The sequence below is a fragment of the Macaca mulatta genome, chromosome 4, assembly GCF_049350105.2.
Source record: "Macaca mulatta isolate MMU2019108-1 chromosome 4, T2T-MMU8v2.0, whole genome shotgun sequence".
Taxonomy (NCBI): Eukaryota; Metazoa; Chordata; class Mammalia; order Primates; family Cercopithecidae; genus Macaca; species Macaca mulatta.
The window spans coordinates 149849191-149870419 of NC_133409.1; the positions used below are offsets into that span (position 1 = coordinate 149849191).

General features: G+C 41.0%; 1 pseudogene across 1 annotated transcript; it reads left to right on the forward strand.

Annotated features, from left to right (window-relative positions):
• The first annotated feature begins 243 nt into the window (after nucleotides 1-243).
• Nucleotides 244-19574, forward strand: LOC106997902 (HLA class II histocompatibility antigen, DRB1 beta chain-like; annotated as a pseudogene). Its single transcript, XR_013416573.1, has 6 exons — nucleotides 244-406; nucleotides 9923-10197; nucleotides 17104-17375; nucleotides 18269-18378; nucleotides 18907-19096; nucleotides 19245-19574. The product of XR_013416573.1 is annotated as an HLA class II histocompatibility antigen, DRB1 beta chain-like (transcript).
• The last annotated feature ends 1655 nt before the right edge of the window (nucleotides 19575-21229 follow it).

Consider the following 21229-nt stretch of genomic DNA (forward strand, 5'->3'; position numbering starts at 1 on the left):
GGGAGGTAAAGGCTGCAATGAGCCCTGATCATGTCACTGTACTCCAGCCTGAGTGATAGAGCGAAACCCTGTCTCAATAAATAAATAAATAAATAAAAAGACCTCATACTGCATCTCATCTCAGACCGCCTATTCACCTCTGAGGCTGATTAGTTCTTCAACATTAAGATTACCCAATCCAGGAGCAAAGAAATGTGTAACTTGATTCCTATGATTTGGAATGTGGGTGGAGGAACGTAAGTCATAGTTCTCCCTGAGTGAGATTTGCCTGCTACCCTGGCACCTGGTCCTGTCCTGTTCTCCAGCACGGTGTGTCTGAGGCTCCCTGGAGGCTCCTGCATGGCAGCTCTGACAGTGACACTGATGGTGCTGAGCCCTCACCTGGCTTTGGCTGGGGATATGCAAGGTTAGTGCACACTGTGGGTGCTGAGCTACAATAGGGTAGGGGAGAAAGGGAGTTAACTTTGTCACTGTGCCCAGGCTATGCATCTTAAAAAACTGTGACATTTTCTTCAAGGACCACTCGTCTTTATCATATGAATTCCCAATTATTTCCATAACAAAAGAAGGCTGGCTACTTGCCCTCTGCATAAGATCTGCATAAGGGGCCTCCATATGGACCATTCCTTCTCAAATCTCCTACAACAAAACCCCTCCAGCTTTGCATCACATTTTCTTGGGATCTTCAGAGGATTTATAAATAAAAACACTGAAATGAATTCCCCCATACAGCACTTCCCTTTACTATGTTGAGTTTTGCCATTAAAAAAAAAAAAATTCTCAACTGGGCGCGGTGGCTCACGCCTGTAATCCCAGCACTTTGGGAGGCCGAGGCCTTTTCTGTGCAGATCACAAGGTCAAGAGATTGAGACCAGCCTGGCCAACATGGTGAAACCCCGTCTCCACTAAAAATGCAATAATTAGCTGGGCGTAGTGGCACGTGCCTGTAGTCCCAGCTACTCAGGAGGCTGAGGCAGGAGAATCACTTGACCCCGGGAGGCGGAGGTTGCAGTGAGCCAAGATCGTGCCACTGCACTGCAGCCTGGCAACAGAATGAGACTCCGTCAAAATAAAAAAAAATATTTAAAAAAACAAACAAAATCTCACGGAGAGTCAAAAGGAATTTGAAGGTCTTTCCTAGAGAATCTTGTGTCATGTCCTCAACAGGATCTGTGAGGTTAGTGTGAAGATGCACCAAGAAGCCGCCCTGTTATCTTCTTTTTTCTCCCTTAACTCAAATGTTTGTAAACCCTTTATCTTTGTACCGTAGATTTCTGACAAAAGTTGAGGTTAGTGCCCTCTCTTTCTCTTGGGAAAAACGCATTGGAGCTGAAGTAGAGACCCTTAGTACTTGGAATGATCCTATAGATAAGGAGCATCTATGGAGTATTGTTCAGTACCTTAAAGAACTTAAGGTATCCTCTGAAATGCCACTAATGCCTGGCATGAATCTTTCTAGGTTAGTTTCTCCTACATTCTCTGACTTGAGCTTATAAGAAGGGATTCAACTAATGTAGGATAAATTATGGAAAATTCTATTTTTATAAGTCAAAATCATCAAGTATCAGCAATTTCATATGGTTCAAACTATATACCTTCAGTGGGGTTACAGACAGATTGTAAAGGTTGCTAAAATCCCATAGGGCTGAAAGCCAATGAGCTAGTCCAGGGGACTCATTGTCCTACTGGGGATATGTCCCAATTTTTAGAGCTGGATTCAGCATGCTCTCTGCTTTCCTTAATTATTCATGTCTGCTTCCCTCTACCTCAAGTTCCTCTCTGTTTTTTACTTAACTATGTCATCATCATTTCCGAAAATCCCTAAAGCTTGCCCAGACATTCGGCACTATGAGACCCATCAAAAGAGATCATTCTTAATGCAAATTTTTCTCTTTCTTACAATCACTGTTTCCTTATCTGTGATTCCTTCTTCCAACTAGAAAGAGGAGAGAAAGGAAGTATGCCAGAATTTCTCACAGGGAGGAGAAGGGATACAGCATAGCATTAGAATGAAACGGTACAGGAGCCTGAGCCCTTTTCTGCTTTCTAGAATACCCAGGATGATCAGTTCCCGGAACCTGGTCTATTCATTTAGACCACAGGTATATTTCTGAATAACTGTTACATTCTGGGCTCTGTTCTAGGCTCAGAGAATTCCACTTGAATAAGATAGAAAAGGTCCCTCTCACAGAACTCAATACCAGAGGAGAAAGACAGTATCCCAGTAAATATTTAACAAAAAAGAAAAAGTCAGACAGCAATATTGCCTTTTAAAAAAAGGCATCAGGGTGATAGGACAGAGAGATTTGGATTCACCCAACTTCACTTCACATTGGATTCACAAGTAGTGAATCTATCACAGAGGGAGATAGATTTTGTGTGGAGAAAATATGAGGGCCACAGGACAGCATAACGGACTGAGAAGATTTCACCACATTTAGCTAAGACAAAAACAATAAGACAGCCATGTGAAGATCTGAGGGACAAGTGTTCCAGAGAGACAGAAAAGGGGAAAGGCCAAGGAATGGGAAGATGTGTGCTGTGCTGAAGAGACAAAAAGAAGGCCAGAGGGGCTGAAGGATGAAAAGCAAGGGGTGGAATGGCAGAAGATGAGGAAGAGGGACAGAAAGTCAGGAGCTGCATCATATTCGGCCTTGGTGGCCATAGTAAGGGATTACATTTTATTTAAACATATTGGAAGCTCCTGGGGGATTACAAGGAGAGTCCATTAGTATTCAATTTTAAAAATAATTCTAGTTACTATCTAGGGATTGGATTGTTGAGGTTCACAAGTGGAGAACAGCAGAATTCTCCAGGGAAGACAGAGTTGTGGCTTCATGTAGTGCAGTTGTGCCAAAGACAGAGATAAAGATAAAGTGAATAGACTTGGGATGTGTTTTTGCATGACTTGTTAATGGATTAAATGCAAACTTATTTCTAAGTATTTTTCCTTGATAAATAGGTGGATGGTGGTGCTGTTTATTGAAATAGGGAAGAATGTGGGAGGAAATGATTTGAAGTGGGTGATTAAAAATGACAATTGTGTTTATTAAAATTGAGATGATTTTTGAAATCACATGAAGCAATCAGAAAGTCAACTGAATATAAGAGAGGAGTTCAGGGTGAGGCCAGGGCTGGAGGTATTTATATTGGGGTTCTGTGTTAAATTCTAGGGAAGTGGAAGAAGTTGCAGAGGGAGATAGATTTTGTGTAGAAAAAATATGAGGGCCACAGGACAGCATAAGGGACTGAGAAGATTCACCACAGATGCTGGAGAAAAAAAAAGAGAGAGAATGTGATGCATGGGAATCAAAGAAAAATGATTTTTTTCAAGGCGAGGGAGTGGCCAGTTGTGGTGAGAACCACTAACAGGTGAGTAAAGTGAGAACGTGACAGAGAAGCAAGTGCTGGGTTTGGTGGAGTTGATGTTTGCAGTCAATGGAGTATCCCGGATGGAAAGTGGATTGGACCATTTGAAGAACGGGTGGAAGAAGTGAAGCCTGGATGAAGTCTGACTCTTTTAAGTAGCGAGCCTCAGGGAAAGACTATGCTCTGGGATCAGCCAGCAGGACCTAAAGAAAATTAATAAAGAAGCTGGAGAGAAGCAGGATGACCTGGGAACCAGAGAGAGATGCTCAGTCGCTGGCAATGAAGCACTAGAAGGCCCCTGTGTACAGTGGTGACTGGTTATGCAAAAGGCCATTCGTTCATACAGCCAATATTTATCAGTGACTTAGAATATACTAGTTCTTACTCTAGGTGATGAGAATGGAGTGATAAACAAAGCAAATCTGGTCTGTATCAGCGTGGAGCATTGTAACATTTTGCAGTGACTAATTATCAGGCTTATAAATTTTGGTATGGATATGTAATACCTATCCTATCATAGCTTTGGTATTTAAAAGTATACACATCTTTGGAATCTAAAATTCAAAAGGTGTAAGTAACTTACCCACTGTCACAAAGTCAGTGCTAGAAATCAGATTGCAGTTTAAATCTGAGTACATAGAAAGTCCCTCTCTTTGATGTCAGCACTCTACTTTTGTGTGAAGTTTAGGCATATGAATTATTATACATAAACCAATGTTTCTGCCCTCAAGTGTTTAAAATGGTAATTAGTGATAAATTAATAAAGGACCATTGCCAGATCATGATGTAGACATTATTTGCTTTAGAAGTTAAGGAATAGAAAAATAATGAAGATTTCCTTTATAGGGATTGTAAAAATAAAATGGTAATATATTAGAGTGATTATTATGTTATCAGCACTAAGAAGAGTCACTACTTACTTTTACCCTTAACAATAATCCTATGAAGAATATATTATTGTTGGATTCATTTTATATAATTTTTAAAGGTTCATGGTTGTTAAAATTAATCCAAGTAGAAGAGATTATGCTTAAATTCAGATTTCCTGATTCTAGAGCCTGAACTTACAACCACCGTTAGTGAATAGTGACTAGACTGAGTCTGAATTACTGATAGAATTTCTTATGTTCATATGTACTGGGTGTGTCTCAGGGTAGGGAAGAGGTGCAAGGTCTGCTAGTCCCAATGTAAAGAAGAAACTTTCATTAATTTTGCATTTATCGTTTGAAAATTTCCATATGTGCAGGCTGTCATAGGCATGTGTTAAAGAACACAAAGAAGTATTAAATTCACTCCTTCTGAGCATTATTAGCAAGTTGGGCTAAGGTTGCCAAATAAAGTACAGGGTACCCAGTTAAATCTGAACTTCAGATAAGCAACAATAATTTATTTGAAATCCAAATTTAACTAGGCATTATCTATTTTCATTTGCTAAATGTGGCAATCTAAGCTGGACACATGAGCGTAGACTGAAGTGCTAACCACGCAAGCTACAGTGAGGGTAACTTTATATGTTTTTATTTTTCAATGTTCTTATCTGTGAAGAAGGTGCTCAGAGAATTTAGGAATAATAAGATAGACCTTATCTCATCCAACGTGTTCTCCTCCCTGCTGTCATTTCTAAAGGGCGAAGGGAGCTTGTGAAGCGCTCTACTCAAAATCTGGGGACTTGCTCGTTTTTTGTAAACTATCTATAAGAGAATGCCATCTTCTTAGTTTCTCCCTGTATTAGTCCGTTTTCAGGCTGCTGACAAAGATATACTCAAGACTGGATAATTTATAAGGAAAAAGAACTTTAATGGATTCACAGTTCCACATGGCTGGGGAGGCCTCACATCACAGCGGAAGATGAAAGGCACGTCTCACACGATGGCAGACAAGAGAAGAATGACGGTCAAGCAAAAGGGTTTTTCCCCTTATAAAACCAGATCTCATAAGACGTATTCACTATCATGAGAACAGCATGGAGAAAGACCTGCCCCCACCACTCGATTATCTCCCCCAGGTCCCTCCCACAACACGTGGGAACTGTGGGAGCTACAATTCAAGACAAGATTTGAGTGGTTACACCGCCAAACTATATCACTCCCCTTCAGAGAAGACTTAACTACAGAAATGAGAATTTTGCATCTGTCCAAGGTTGGTAATTTGATGCCTGCTTGTATTGTTGGGAGTAGGAGACTGAAAGTTAGAAAATGAATTAGCTGAGGCAGTGAGTAGTGGACCAGTGACACAGAAATTAAGAGTATGACTTGGTGACTGATTAGCAAGGCAAATAAATCAGTAAAACTTGGTTCTGAATGAATTAATTTTGCTGGAAAAATAGCTCTGCACTGGGACCAGATTCCTAAAAATCCTAAGTTTTATGTAGGACCAAGATTTTAAATAGATAGAATATTGGCAGAGTTTTCAATGTAAATCTCAAATGTTCCATAATTAATAGCAACTTTTTAACCATAGATTTATCAATGGTTTACACCAGTGGGTCTTACCCGGGGATAGTTCACCATCCCTCTGTCCCTCCTTGTCCTCTCACAACTCCCTAGGGAACATTTGGCAATGTCTGGAGACATTTATGGTTGTCACACCAGGAGTTTCTTCTGACATGTAACAAGTAGAAGCCAGGGACACTAGTAGACAGCTCCTCTCATTAAGAAAATATTATCTATTCCAAAATGTCAATGATGCCAAGGCTGAGAACACTGGTTTACACTGTGTTTCTTCTATAAACTCTAGAAGACTCACAGTTTTTAAACACATTTATCTCTTAGTTTGGCTCTTCATGGCTTAGTTTTGCTTGTTTCATTACCAAAAAAAACTAAACAGTTGCATAAATTCACTGCTTTCTTGGTGAATCCATTTAATCAATGCAGGTTCAAGATCTTCATTTTCACTTTTTGCATTATGCATTTTATTTCAAAATGTTCATTGTGTTCTTGATAATTACTATCTCTATTAACTTTCAACAACTGGTCACTATAAGTCATGAATGGTGATGACTGTCACAAATATTTTTCTGTAAAATGCCTCAGATTTCTGCAGTAATTCTACCTTTTATACTATCGATAATGTAAGATGCTTTCTGTTCATTGTGGTACATATACACCATGGAATACTATGCAGCCATAAAGAGGAATGAGATCATGTCCTTTTCAGGGGGTTGGATGAAGCTGGAAACTATTATCCTCAGCAAATTAACACAGGAACAGGAAACCAAACACCGCATGTTCTCACATATAAATGGGAGCTAAACAATAAGAACATGTGGACACAGTGAGGAGAACAACACTTACTGGGGTCTGTTAGGGGAAGGCAGAGCGGGGGTGACCATTAGGGAAAAGAGCTAATGTATGCTGGGCTTAATACCTAGGTGATGAGTTGATAGGTGCAGCAAACCACCATAACACACGTTTACCTATGTAACAAACCCATACACCCTGCACATGTACTCAGAACTTGAAAAACACAGTAAAATAATTATTTAAAAAATACTGTCTACTCATCTCATTTTTACTAAACACAAAGATTTTTCTTCTTTTTCTGGATAACAAGTTTTATAAACATCACATATCTTCAACATTTTAAATATTCTCAATGGATACATTTCACATAATATAACACAGTTCCACTTTTTAAAAAAATAGCAAAATAAATATAATCTCACTTTTGATGATTCAGGATCATTATTATCAATGTCAATTTGGAACACAATAATATCCTGAAGGTCTGGTAATAAATGTAAGGCTGTTTGCCTTTATCCTAAGTGAATTTGGATTGTTTTTATGATTCTCTGCTTTTCATTTTCTCTGCCTCGTCCTTTCACTTACTGACATTTCTTTGTTATTGTAATCAGTGCGTTCTGATGGTTATTTTTCAGAAGTCTTTAGGTGGAGGCCTGTGAATGGTTACATTCTCCTAGAGAGCTAAGTGTATGGGTGCATGGGCTTTGTGACTGTCATTTGCTAGTCAGAGGACCTTTTCTTCCCTCACTATTTCTTTTTTTAGTTATTATTATTTTACTTTAAGTTCTAGGGTACATGTGCACAACATGCAGGTTTGTTACATAGGTATACATGTGCCATGTCAGTTTGCTGCATCAATCAACTTGTCATTTACATTAGGTATTTCTCCTAATGCTATCCCTCCCCCAGGCCTCCACCCTGCAACAGACCCTGGTGTGTGATATTCCCCACCCTGTGTCCATGTGTTCTCGTCGTTCAGCTCCCACCTATGAGTTAGAATGTGTGATGTTTGGTTTTCCATCCTTGTGATAGTTTGCTGAGAATGATGGTTTCCAGCTTCATCCATGTCCCTGCAAAGGACATGAACTCATCCTTTTTTATGGGTGCATAATATTCCATGGTGTATATGTGCCGTATTTTCTTAATCCAGTCTATGACTGATGGACATTTGGATTGGTTCCAAGTCTTTGCTATTGTGAATAGTGCCACAGTAAATATACATGTGCTTGTGTCTTTATAGTAGCATGATTTATAATCCTTTGGGTATATACCCAGTAATGGGATCGCTGGGTGAAATGGTATTTCTCGATCCTTGAGGAATCACCACATTGTCTTCCACAATAGTTGAACTAATTTACACTCCCACCAACAATGTAAAAGCATTCCTATTTCTCCACATCTTCTCCAGCATCTGCTGTTTCCTGACGTTTTAATGATCACCATTCTAACTGGCGTGGGATATCTCATTGTGGTTTTGATCTGCATTTCTCTGATGATCTGTGATGATGAGCATTTTCTCATGTGTTTGTTGGCTGCATCAATGTCTTCTTTTGAGAAGTATCTGTTCATATCCTTTGTCCACTTTTTGATGGGGTTGTGTGTGTTTTTTCTTGCAAATATGTTTAAGTTCTTTGTAGATTCTGGATATCAGCCCTTTGTCAGATGGGTAGATTGCAAAGATTTTCTCCCATTCTGTAGGTTGCCTGTTCACTCTGATGGTAGTTTCTTTTGCTGTGGCAAAAGCTCTTTAGTTTAATTAGATCCCATTTGTCAATTTTGGCTTTTGTTGCCATTGTTTTTGGTGTTTTGTCATGAAGTCTTCGCCCATGCCTGTGTCCTGAATGGTGTTGCCTAGGCTTTCTTCTAGGGTGATTTTTCTTTAACTGTTTTGATTTTTCACAGTTCATTTAAACATAAATACAAAAAATCAAAAATATATGCATGCATGGTATTTGAAATCTGTGAAATATGTGTATATTTACACAGGTATATGTATGTTTGCATGTTTATATATATTGAAACTACAGATGCACATGTCACCAATAAGAGCTCTGTGACACTTTTGACTCCTTACTTCTTCAGATCAGATTTGCCAAATGAGTTTTGGCAACAAATTAAAAACAATAGTGAGTGAATTTCTGAGCTTTCTGGATTTGGAAAATCCAAAAAAGTTTGTGGTTCTGTGTTGGGGTCATGGACTCTTCAATTGTTTCCCATTACATTTAGTATAGATCAAAATTCTAACATGACAAAGATTTTAATTGTTCCCTTCTTGTGATTTCTCCAGTTTAATCTTCTCTTCTCTTCCTTCTCTTCCCTTCTCTTATCTTCTCTTCTTTATCTTCTCTTCTCCTTTTCTCTTTTCTTTTCAGAGAGAGTCTCGCTCTGTCACCCAGACTGGAGTGCAATGGCACAATCTCGGCTCACTGCAACCTCCACCTCCCAGGTTCAAGTTATTCTTCTGCCTCAGCCTCCTGAGTAGCTGGAACTACAGGCACGCGCCACCACCCCCATGCCACCACGCCTGGTTAATTTTTGTATTTTTAGTAGAGACGCGGTTTCACCATATTGGCCAGGCTGGTCTCGAACTCCTGATCTTGTGATCTGCCCGCCTCGGCCTCCCAAAGTGCTGGGATTACAGGTGTGAACCACTGTGCCCTCTCAGAGAGTCCTTCTCTGAGAGTGATTTAGATCATCCTATTCTTTGTTCTAGAACTCCACACTTCTCTTAACATTTCTCATTCCTGTATAAGGTGTTGTGTATTTCGTTTTTTGCCATCACTTTCACTACCCTTTAAGCTCCCCCAGCGGAGGGGAGAGGTCTGTCTCTCCCCTGTTTGGATTCCCAGGAGCACTAAGGGAAGCATTTACAGAATGGAGGACACAAGGTCAGCACTAAGGAAGCATTTACAGAATGGAGGAGGTGGGTCTTGTTTAAGGAATGAGTAGAGTGTGGCATGATAAGAGGGAGCAGGAAGTGTCTTTTGGGTGGAGGCTCCCAGAAGGAGGAAGTGCAAGTGACAGTGATGAGGCAGATGATCCTGGTCCAGAGCCTTGCAAAGAGGCGTCCGGCTCAACTCGGCAATCGGGAACGAATCCCGAATGGTATTCCACGGCCCTCGCAGCCTCCCTCCGCCTCAGGCAGATGGGAGATGAACCCCTGGGATGCTGGTGGTCGGGGTTGGCTGGTGGGGGCCAGTCAAGGTGTTCCATCGCCCCGCGCCCTGCCGAGGGCGTCCCTGATTGTGGGCATAGCCGTCACTCTTTTCCCAGGATGCCGCCCATGTAACCGGTTCTTCTCGTCTCCGCAGCACATTTCTTGGAGCAGATTAAACATGAGTGCTATTTCTCCAACGGGACGGAGCGGATGCGGTTTGTGCAGAGACTCATCCATACTGGGAGGAGTATGTGCGCTTCCACAGCTACGTGGGAAAGTTCCGGGCGGTGGCGGAGCTGGAGCGGAGGAGAGTCCAGGAATGGAAACAGCCAGAAGAACCTCCTGGGCTACTTGCGGGGTCTGTTGGACACCTACTGCAGACACAACTATGGGGTTTTGCTCACCGCAGAGGCGCGGTGAGCAAGGCGCGTGGGGGAGGGAGAGCAGGGTTCCTGAGAACGGAGAGGGAGGAAGGAGAGAGAGAGAGACAGAGAGAGAGAAAGAGCGCACGCGAGAGCGAGCGTGTGTGTGCGCGCGCGCAGTAAGCACCCTGTGGGAGAGTATAGGATTGTGAGCAAGAAGGAATTAGGAGGGCTCAGGTAGGTGAGTGTAGAGTGGGGATTTGTCTGTGTGTCTGTTTTTGGAGGGGACGCAGGAGGGAGCTTCAGCTTGTCCTTCCAGCCCGCTGTGCAGAGATGAGAGGAGGGTGGGAGTGGTGATGCAGGGGCCTGGAGAGGGAGATCTTGATCTCCCGGAAAGGGAAATTTACCTAGTCTGCTGTTGGCATGAAAGTTTAGGGGAGGAGAGATGAGAAATGATAATGTGAGGGATAATGTAAGGAGGCTAGTCACAAACTGTCCTTAGTACACACCCTTTATGATCCCGAAATCTCTGAAATAAGTGTGTGATACTTGTCTGCATAAGCATTTTACTGAGAAAAAGTATTAGACTAATTTCTTTCTTTTTAATTTTAAGTGTTTATTTTAGTTTTAGGGATATGTGTGCAGGTTTGTTCTATAGGTAAACTGCATGTCAGGTGGGTTTGATGTACAGATAATGTCATCACCAGGGTAATAAGCATAGTACCTCCCAGGTATTTTTCCTGATCCTCTCCCTCCTCCCATCCTTCACCCTCAAGTAGGTCCCCGTGTCTACTGTTCCCTTCTTTGTATCCACGTGTTCTCAATGTTTAGCTCCCACTTATAAAGTGAGAGCATGTGGTATTTGGTCTGTTGTCCCTATGTTAGTTTGCGTAAGATAATGGCCTCCAGCTCCATCCATGTTCCTGCAAAGGACGTGATCTCATTCTTTTTGTGGCTCCATACTATTCCATGGTGTATTTGTACCAAATTTCCTTTAACCAGTCGACTGCTGATGGGCATCTAGGTTGCTTCAGTGTCTTTGCTATTGTGAACAGTGCTGCAGTGAACATATGTGTGCATGTGTCTTTCTGGTAGAATGGTTTATGTTCCTTTAGGTATATACACAGTAATGGGATTGCTGAGTCAAATGGTAATTCTCTTTTAGTTCTTTGCACCACATTGCTTTCCACAATGGCTGAGCTAATTTACATTCCTACTAGCAGTGTATAAGCATTCTCTTTCCTCTGCAACCTCACCGGCATCTGTTATTTTTTGACTTTTTAGTAATAGCCATTCACACTGGTGTGAGATGTCATCTCATTTTGATTTTGATTTGCATATCTCTAATAATTAGTGCTGTTGAGAATTTTTTCCTGTGTTTGTTGGCTGCATGTATGTCTTCTTTTGAAAAGTGTCTGCTCATGTCTGTTCATGCTCATATTTTAATGAGGTTGTTGGTTTGTTTGTTTCTTGTAAATTTGTTTAAGTTGCTTATAGATTCTGGATATTAGACCTTTGTCAGATGCATAGTCTGCAAATATTTTCTGACGCAGGTAAGCAATAACTATCGAGCCAGTGGTGCCAAAGTAAAAGAATTTACCAAGACAGTTGTAGGTAGAAAAAAGCAGATTTACTAGAGAAAGTAGAAAAATACAGTGCAAGGAGGCAACAGGCAGGCCAGTAGAAGAGAAGCTTGCAGGAGATTTTATAGGATGGTTCTTAGGCTGCAGAGTGCTACATGCAGTAGCAATAATGCCAAGGTTGCAGTGAGCTAGCTTACAGATGTCTGATGAAAATTGAGTACAGGAAGACTGTGAATTATTTGCACAGGAGGGCTGTGTGTCCTGGACCATGAAGAAAGACAGACTTATAGCTTATTTGCTTTATCTCTTTGCTTTCTTCTGGTCCCACCAGCCTGACTCCTGTTCCCAAATTAGGACTTGACATTTTCTCCATTCTCTAGGTTGTCTGTTTATTCTGTTGATAGTTTCTTTTACTGCACAGAAGCTCTTAAATTAGGTCCCATTTGTCAATTTTTGTTTTTGTTGTGGTTGCTTTTTGTGTCTTTGCCATGAAATCTTTGCCAAGTCCTACATTCAGAATGGTATATTCTAGGTTACTTTCCAGGGTTTTTATGATTTTAGGTTTTACATTTAAGTCATTAATTCATTTTAAGTTGATTTTTGTATATGGTGTAAGGTAGGGGTCCAGCTTCAGTCTTCTGCATATGGCTAGTCAGTCACTACAGCACTATTTATTGAATGAGGAGTCCTTTCCTCATTGCTTGTTTTTGTCATCTTTGTCAAAGATCTGATGGTTGTAGGTGTGCAGCATTATTTCTGGACTCTCTATTCTGTTCCATTTGTCTATGTGTCTGCTTTTGTACCAGTACCATGCTGTTTTGGTTACTGTGGCCTTGTAGTATAGTTTGAAGTTAAGTAACATAGTACCTCCTACTTTATTCTTTTGCTTAGGATTGCCTTAGCTATTCAGGCTCTGTTTGGCTTCCATATGAATTTTAAAGTAGTTTGTTCTAGTTCTGTAAAGACTGTCAATGGTAGTTTAATGGGAATAGCGTTGAATCTATAAATTACTTTGAGCAGTATGGCCATTTTAATGATACTGATTCTTCCTATCCATAAGCATGATAATTTTTTCCATTTGTTTGTGTCATCTCTGATTTCTCTGAGCAGTGTTTTGTAGTTCTCCTTGTAGAGGTCTTTCACCTCCATAGTTAGCTGTATTCTTAGGTAATATGTGTGTGTGTGGAAATTGTGAGCGGGATTATGTTCCTGATATGGGTCTTGGCTTGGGTATTCTTTGTGTATAGGAATGCTGCTGATTTTTATATGTTGATTCTTTTTTTTTAATCCTGAAACTTTGCTGAAGTTGTTTATCAGCTAAAGGAACTTTTGGGCCAAAATTTGGAGATTTGGGGTTTTCTGGACACAGGATCATATCATCTGCACACAGGGATAGTTTGACTTCCGCTCTTCCTCTTTGAATGCCCTTTATTTCTTTCTCTGGCCTAATTGCTCTGGTCAGGACTTCCAATACTATCTTGAATGAGAGTGGTGAGAGAGGGCCAGACACAGTGGCTTAAGCCTGTAATCCCAGCACTTTAGGAGGCTGAAGCGGGCAGATCACAAGGTGAGGCTATCAAGACCATCCTGGCTAACGTGATGAAATCCAGTCTCTACTAAAAATTAAAAAAAAAAAAATTAGCGAGGCGTGGTGGCACGTGCCTGTAGTCCCAGCTACTTGGGAGGCTGAGGCAGGAGAATCGCTTGAACCCGGGAGGCAGAGGTTGCAGTGAGCTGAGATTGCGCCACTGCACTCCAGCCTGGCGACAGAACGAGACTCCGTCTCCAAAAAAAAAAAGCAGTGGTGAGAGAGGACATCCTAGTCTTGTGCTGGTTTTCAAGAGCAATGCTCCCAGCTTTTGCCCATTCACTATGTTTTTGGCTGTGGGTTTGTCATTAATGGCTTTTATTATTTGAAGTATGTTCCTCCAGTGCCTAGTTTACTGAGTTTTGTTTAGTTTTTTTTTTTGGAGATGGAGTCTCTCTCTGTCATCAGGCTGGAATGCAGTGGTGCGATCTCGGCTCACTGTAACCTCCGCCTCCCGGGTTCAAGTGATTCTCCTGCATCAGCCTCCTGAGTAGCTGCGACTACAGGCTCGTGCCACCGTGCCTGACTAAGTTTTCATTTTTAGTAGAGATGAGGTTTCACCTGTTGACCAGGATGGTATCAATCTCCTGACCTTGTGATCCACCCGCCTCAGCCTCCCAAAGTGCTGGGATTACAGGCGTGAACTTAGCATTTTTAACAGGAAGTGCTGTTGAATTTTATCAAAAGACTTTTCTGCATGATCATGTGGCTTTTGTCTTTCATTCTGCTTTATGTTATGAATCACATTTGTTGATTTGTATATGTTGAACTAACCTTGCATCCCAGGAATAAAGTCTACTTCATCGTGGTACATTAGCTTTTGATGTGCTGCTGTATTTGGTTTGTTATTATTTTGTTAAGGATGTTTGCATCTGTGTTCATCAAGAATATTGACCTGAAGTTTTCTTTTTTTGTTGTGTCTCTGACAGGTTTTAGTATCAGGATGATGCTGGCCTCATAGAATGAGTTGGGGAGTCATCCCTTCTCCTCAATATTTTTGGAATAATTTTAATAGGAATACTAACAGCTCTTCTTTATACATCTGGTAGAATTCAGCTGTGAATCCATCTGGTCCCGAGCTTTTTTTGGTTGGTAGTTTCTTATTACTGACTCAATTTCAGAACTCATTATTGGTCAGTTTAGAAATTCAGTTTCTTCCTGGTTCAGTCTTGAGAGGTGTATGTGTCCAGGAATTTATCCATTTCTTCTAGATTTTCTAGTTTGTGTGCAAAGGTGTTTATAGTAGTATTAGACTGATTTCTAGGGGAAGTGAAGGGACCTCTGTAGCACCTCTGACCTTTCTGAGGCTTCTTTTAGGTCTAAAGTTCTTGCTACGGTTTTGTTTTCTTAGTATATACATATATTTCCATAGTTGAAATTATTGTGAAACTAGCTTTTGAATTAAACTTTTGTTATAGTGTTAACAGAACCTATGTACAAACACAAAGCATATGTACATAGTAACATGTTACTATATATATTACTATGTGTACAGTATACATATGTTACTATGTATATAGTATATATCATATACATACATATGCTGTGTCTGTGTGTGTATACACACACATATGTAACTTGTGCATACATTTTTAGAGACAGAGTCCTGCTCTGTCATCCAGGCTGGAGTGCAATGGTGCAATCATAGTTCATTGCAGCCTCGAACTCCTGGCCCCAAGTAATCCTCCCCGTTCAACTCCCCAAAGCACTGGAATTACAGGCCTGTGCCACCATGGCTGTTACAATTTTTATTTTAAAACTAATAGTATTTAAGTAGCTACATATTATTCCTTTATACAGTTGTAATATAATTTACCTCACATTTGCCTTGATTAGTCTTTTTTACAATATGGCCAAATAGTTGAAAAGTTACATCTCTTTTTAATTTTTAGTTAATATTTGATTTCTATTATTGTTCCCAGAATTATTTATTGTATATTTAAAGGAAAGATAAGTATCTCTTTTCTGTTACCTCTGGGATCCTAGTATTTTTTTTCAGGGATTTTATGGGTTATCTGTACAGTAAGATTATCACTTTTGTGGTATTTGATTCAGCATTTTCTTTTTTTGAGACAGAGTCTCACTCTGTCGCCCAGGCTGGAGTGCAGTGGCGCAGTCTCGGCTCACTGCAAGCTCCGCCTCCCAGGTTCACACCATTCTCCTGCCTCAGCCTCCCAAGTAGCTGGGACTACAGGCACCCACCACCATGTCCGGCTAATTTTTTGCATTTTTAGTAGAAATGGGGTTTCATCGTGTCAACCAGAATGGTCTCGATCTCCTGACCTCGTGATTTGCCTGCCTTGGCCTCCCAAAGTGCTGGGATTACAGGCATGAGCCACTGCACCCGGCCTGATTCAGCATTTTCTCCAGATTGTAGTTTATATTTTTATTTTCATAATTATTCTCCATGTTACAAACTTGAACATTTTTATTTAATGAAATATATTGCAAAATTTTTGGTAATGATTTACAACCCATCTTACATCTATCATTTTGTAGTATTATAAAAATGTTGTCTCAGGGCCGGGCACGGTGGCTCACGCCTGTAATCCCAACACTTTGGGAGGCAGAGGAGGGCGGATCACCTGAGCTCAGGAGTTCGAGACCAGCCCGGCCAACATGGTGAAAATCCGTCTCTAGTAAAAATATAAAAATTAACCAGGTATGGTGGTGGGAGTCTGTAGTCCCAGCTACTCAGGAGGCTGAGGCAGGAGAATTGCTTGAACTCAGGAGGCTAAGGTTGCAGTGAGCCAAGATCGCGCCACCACACTCCAGCCTGGGCGACAAGTGCAAAACTCCGTCTCAGAAAAGAATAAAAAAAGTTGTCTCAGGTTTCTCCTTTTTTCTTTTAAAATAATTGTACTTACTGAGGGGATGCTAGTGTCAGGAATTGTCACAGGCATTAAACACACTGTTCCAGACCCTTCCCTGGCCTCAAATATCAGTCTAGAAAGAGAGGCAGTTAGAAAATTATAGTTCTAACATTGTTATTCTTGTTTTACAGAGGAGATAGATTGATTGGCTGAAGGTAAATATGATAACTTTTCTTACTCCTTTCTCTCTCCTGTATGACTCATATTTTTCTAGGAACTCAACCCATAGAGGTAGAGAATCACTTCTGTCTGTTCCTCCTTCCCAGTGGCAGAACCATTTCTGTGGTGTTCTAATGTGTGAGTGCATGGAGCCAGCACAGTTAAAATTTCATACTCCATCTCCTCATCTACCCTACAGTTTTCCCCCAATCTATCCATACCACTCTGAATCATATTATTATCTCAGGGTAAACAGGATAAAAAATAACTAACAAAACTTGAGGGCTACATTCAGTCGTTGTCTCATGTATTTTTATGTGAATCCTCACATAACCCCAATGGGGAAATTAGTATTATTAACTTTCATGATAGGTGAGAAAGCTGAGGCATGGAGGAATTGAAAATCTCTTTCAGGACCAATTCGTAAGAGGCAGAGCCTGTATTTAAGCTAGACAGCCTGGCTCCAGAAATGAAACATTTAGTAAACACACTATATGCTTTAAGGATTTCTAAACACTTTGATAATTAATAACAGTTTTAAACTATGAAAAAAGCAAACACAATTTTCTTCATCACTCAAATCTAATGGGTCTGCCCTGTAAAGATTAAATTCCAGGCTCTTGACACTGTGAGACCACATGGCCTGCTTTGATGGAGGCCTGGCTGAGACCTGAGCCTGGATGTGGAGAGAGGCAGCGAGAAAGGCAACCAAGAAGACTTGCTCTGTCTCCCTTACACATTCTTTGTGTTTTTTCTTAGTCCATGCTGAGGTGACTGTGTATCCTGCAGAGACCCAGCCCCTGCAGCACCGCAACCTCCTGGTCTGCTCTGTGAGTGGTTTCTATCCAGACAGCATTAAAGTCAGGTGGTTCTGGAACAGCCAGGAAGAGAAGGCTGTGGTGGTCTCCACAGGCCTGATCCACAATGGAGACTAGACCTTCCAGACCCTGGTGATGCTGGAAACAGTTCTTCAGAGTGGAGGGGTTTACACCTGCCAAGTGGAGCACCCAAGTGTGACGAGTCCTCCCACAGTGGAATGGAGTGAGAAGCTTCTAGACCTCATAAATTTCTCACCCACCAGGAAGGGGACATTGATTATCCTTGACTATCAGGTTTCTCCTCTCTCATATCATATTTTCAATTGCTCCATGTTCTTCTATCTTCAACACAGGTCACTGGGGATAGTCCTAGGAGAGTTTCTAGGAACACCTGTACCCCTTGGAGAAGCAGCCATGCCTAGAAGATAGAAAAGAGGCTGTTCCTGTTTTGAACCTCCTCAAGTCACAGGTCCTGGTCATGCCTTAGCCCTGGGCACCAGACTTTGCCTCTGGGGCTGGGATTGTGCTTCTGGCACTGTTGCTCTGAGTTGTTTGTTACCATCTGAGAAGAGGAGAAACATAGGGCCTTCCTGACATGAGGAGAGTCCAGTCTCAGCTCTGCCTCTTATTTATGTATTTTAGGTACATTAATCCTCACAGAACCCCAGTTGGGAAATTAGTATTATTAACTTCCATTATAGGTGAGAAAGTTGAGGCATGGAAGAATTGAAAATCTCTTTCAGGACCAATCAGTAAGAGGCAGAGCCTGGATTTGAGCTAGACAGCCTGGCTTCAAAAATGAAACATTTAGTAAATACACTAAAACAAGCTACTCAACTTCACTGAGTCCCAGGGATTTTCTAGATCAGATGTTGAAGCTGTGCTTTATGTTGGGCTGTGATATTTGAACTCAAGAATGAGTTCAATTCCTGAACATTTTAGCTATTCAATGTGATTTTTAAATCTTTTTACCAGTTATTCCAGGTATTTTGGCCAGTTATTTTGGTTCCTCCAGGGTAGCTTTCATCTCCCATTGTCAAAACTCTGAATCTCCGAGTTTCGATTAGATAAGTTGGATTAGGGTTAAAAATCACTAAATCTGGCTTCTTCTCTCAAAACCTCAGTCTGAACCTGCACAGAGCAAGATGCTGAGTGGAGTCAGGGGCTTTGTGCTGGGCCTGCTCTTCCTTGGGGACGGGCTGTTCATCTACTTCAGGAATCAGAAAGGTGAGGAGCCTTTGGTAGGTGGCTCTCTCCATAGGCTTTTCTGAAGGAAGAAATATGGCTTTCCTGAGATTAGTTCCCAGTGTGTCAGTGGCCTGGTATTAAGCCTTTCCTTTCCCAGTTGACCTCAAATTTCTTGGAACTCTAGAAATCAATAGTCCATGGTTACTGTGTCACAGCATGAGGGCTTGTGTCCTGCAGAGATAAGAGAAAGGTTAACGAGCATGGGGATCTTGGTTTGAAATTCTGGAGCAAATGAGGGAAGAGACACTAAGGCTAATGCAATTATACTCTGTGTGTGTGTGTGTGTGTGTGTGTGTGTGTATGTGTGTGTGTGGGTGCGTGTGTGTGTGTGAGATGAAAGCTTCATGGGTCACACCGTCTCAGTTTCTGCTCTCTTCTCTGCCCTGGCCGGTGTGGGTTGTAGTGTTAGAGAGATTTCAGGAGGAAGATCTGGAGCTTGGAACATTGTTTTTGGGGAAAGACTTCCTTCCATATCTTTTAAGTATATATCTTTCCCTCTTTTTCCAGGACACTCTGGACTTCAGCCAACAGGTAATGACCTTTAATCCTCTTTTAGAGACAGATTTGGCTTCCCTAGAAAGATGATAGAGATGACAAGACATGAGACAAAAATAATGAGAAACACTTTGGATCCAAAGTATAAATAAATCTACTCATGTAGTTTATACTAGAGCTTCTTCTCTCCACTTAGTAAAAGGTCTGTGCTCTAAAGTAACAGTGGCTCAGGGAAACTTAGAAGTATTTTTGTTTCTTCTTCTTGCTCTCTTATGAGGTCCTAAAAGAAGGGAGAAGAAGCTTTTTGGTAGAAGAGTGTTGAAAACAACACTGTCTTTTGTATTCTGCAGGCCCCTGAACTGAAGATGATACTCAGAAAGAACCTTTAAACCTAGCTCGGAAGCATGAAAAGATTGCCTGCCTGGCCTCCTGTTCTTCCACGAAAGGAAAGCTTTCTCAGGACCGGGTCTGCTCCTGCTTCAATGACCTTGCAGAAAATGTCCTCCCCAGTGGCTTTCTCAGCCCTGCCCTTGGCTTGGAAGTCCCAGTATTGATGGCAATACCCCATCTGCATTCTTTCCTGGTCCCCTTGGTACCCAGCCTTACTGCCTCCCATGAATCTGAAATTACCTTGTATGTAATGTTATTAAATTTTTCTAGAATAAACATGGAGTGAAAAATTATCTGCTTCAATAACTACAGGGACAAGAAATAGAATAAAAAGAAAAATGCAAGATTACATCCCAATACAATAATGGTTTTCTCTTATAAATGGTAACTCTGTGGGTTCACAGATCTATTAAATAGCTTGATTTAGTCATTCTACATTGTAAGCATACATCAAAACATTATGCTGTACACCACAAATACACTATGTAATTTTGACTTGTCAATATTAAAAAAAAAAAATGTGGCCAGGCACAGTGGCTCATGCCTGTAATCCCAGCACTTTGGGAGGCCGAGGTGGGCAATCCCAGCTACTCAGGAGGCTGAGGTAGAAGAATTGCTTGAACTTGGGAGGCAGAGATTGCAGTGAGCTGAGATCGTGCCATTGCACTCCAGCCTGGGTGACAGAGCGAAACTCTCTCAAAAAGAAAGTCAATTCTCCCCAATTTGATATCCAGGTTTAACATAATTTCTCTCTAAATTCAAAATCAAACATCTTTACCCTAAAACATTGTGTATCTATAATTTTAAACCAGTGCATAGTTCTAATTGCATGGAGTCCGGCAATATACTATTATAAGGGAGTTGTATAGATTTCCCAGAAGACAAGTGAACTGGTTAAGAAGATGGAAGGCTCTGTTATCGTATTCTGTCTGAAGAGCAAAAAGTAGATAAAGCTTATTTCAAAATAGAAATCATTTGAACACAATGTGTCATGTGTCAGAGACAGCTATTATTTTAATATCTACCGAATTCAAAGTTTATTTTATTCATATTTTATTTTTAAATACATGTTACTTGTGCAAAGCAGCTTATCCTATAGAAATTGAATATGCTGCTAGTCATGTCTGTTCTGTTTGATCCCACAGTTGCAACTTTACTCTTGCTTTATTCCCTGAGATGAAGATAAGATTTATCTCACTTTATGGGAAACTTGTGGCGTGAAATTATAAGGTGGAATTAAAATGTATGGAATGAACGTTTCCATGAAAATGCTTTCTGCTGCTAGTAACAGAAAATCCAATCTAATTAGCTTTTTCTTTAACTCATTATCTCACATAGCAGATGGATCTGAGGCAGGGCATCTCCAGGGTTGCTCAATGAAGCAGGCCAGTAGCATCACCAGCAATCCTCGAACTTCATAGCTCATCTCTTTACAGCACGTCAGCTTTCCTGAGATGGTAGGAGGACACCTGCAGCAGCTTTAGGTTTTGTATTCTCTCACAACTTCCAAAGGTAAGAAACAAACTATTTCTTCTTGTGTCTCTTTATAAGGAGCAATTAAACTTTTCCTACTCCCTCCCTCACACGTTGGAAGAAACATGGGATCACATGGGTTCAGACAAGCCAGGATCCAACCTTTGTGGAGTGGTCTTGACACATGGGAAGAAAAGGAGCAAAATTGGGAGAAAAATGGTAGAATAGAAAGTTCCACTGGTTGTGTCCCCTGCAAGGACATCAAGTTAACAACTACCTACACAGGAAAAAAACAAAAACAAAAAAAACAAAAAACTTTCATAAGAACCAAAAGTCAGATGAGCACTCATAGCACCTGGTTGTAACTTTGTGTCCCTGAAAGAGGCACTGAAGAGATAGGAAGAATAGTCCTGAACTGCTGATATGATAGAATACCAGGTAGAGATCTAAGGTTTTTGACTGTAGTGCCTGA